This window comes from Boleophthalmus pectinirostris, unplaced genomic scaffold, assembly GCF_026225935.1.
Source record: "Boleophthalmus pectinirostris isolate CB_2022bp ecotype Guang Dong unplaced genomic scaffold, ASM2622593v1 HiC_scaffold_12, whole genome shotgun sequence".
In the NCBI taxonomy this organism is placed as follows: Eukaryota; Metazoa; Chordata; class Actinopteri; order Gobiiformes; family Gobiidae; genus Boleophthalmus; species Boleophthalmus pectinirostris.
Genome location: NW_026571018.1, coordinates 21,796,616 through 21,797,621, shown reverse-complemented (window position 1 = coordinate 21,797,621; position 1,006 = coordinate 21,796,616). Strand labels below are relative to the sequence as shown.

The window sequence follows — 1,006 nt, the reverse complement described above, 5'->3', positions numbered from 1 at the left end:
AACATGTCAGGTAATATCTAATTAGGTAGCAACTGCAAAGCAGTGATATTTTGCAATTACAATTAGATATTTATACAAAGGTGGTTTACAATTTCTTAAATAATAGTATATGACTAGAAGGAAAATATAAAGAGCTTCTGTCGTTTGAAAGATGAGCAGTCCCTTCTCTGACTTTGATAAAACTCATAATCATTCAATGTGTGCAAAAAAATTTAGATAACATTTTTTGGCCATATTGCCCAGCTCTATCATAATTTTCCATTATTTTGTACAATGACGTTTTGAACACAAGGATGTATCTGTCACAGGGCCTTTAACACTGCATGCAGCTTTAATCAGCTGGTCTTTGTGTGTTGTTACACATACTGTACTGGGAAGTATGGCTGAAAATAAACTGAGTACATATAATAACCATGGTAAGCCTTAATAATAATAATAATAATGATGATAATAATGATAACAATAATAATAATAATGCATTAGTTTTATATAGCGTTTTTTGGACACTTAGAGATGCTTTACAGAGGATTATTCATTTCATACCCAGTGGTGGTAAGCTACTATTGTAGCCCAGCTGCCCTGGGGCAGACTGACGGAAGCAAGGCTGCCAGTCTGTGCCATCGGGCCCCACTGACCCCACTGTGGCACCTGGAATTCCCAGTGGTCTCCCAGCCAAGTACTAACCAGGCCCAGCCCTGCTTAGCTTCTGAGATCTGACAGGATCAGGCTTAGCCAAGCTGGCATGGCCTTAGGTGTGGTACAGTTTAATGCCTATGAAACATAACCATTATCCAGTGTTTTGGAACTGAAGTCCTATTCTCAGTCTGTGGAGCAGAGTGTTCTGGACATGAAATCCTTCTCTCCCTCTGAGGACCTGATGCTCCCTACAGCTTCTTCTCTGCCGTTAAAGTCTTACCACAGGAGATGCTGTCACCAACACAAGTTGGACTAGTCCAAAATCAAGAGGAGAATCTATAAATGAGAATTTTCTTATTCTATTTTCCCC

The 1,006-nt window shown here is 39.5% G+C and overlaps 1 pseudogene; it reads right to left on the bottom strand.

Annotated features, from left to right (window-relative positions):
- Positions 1-636: 636 nt before the first annotated feature.
- Positions 637-754, bottom strand: LOC129407561 (5S ribosomal RNA; annotated as a pseudogene).
- Positions 755-1,006: the final 252 nt, after the last annotated feature.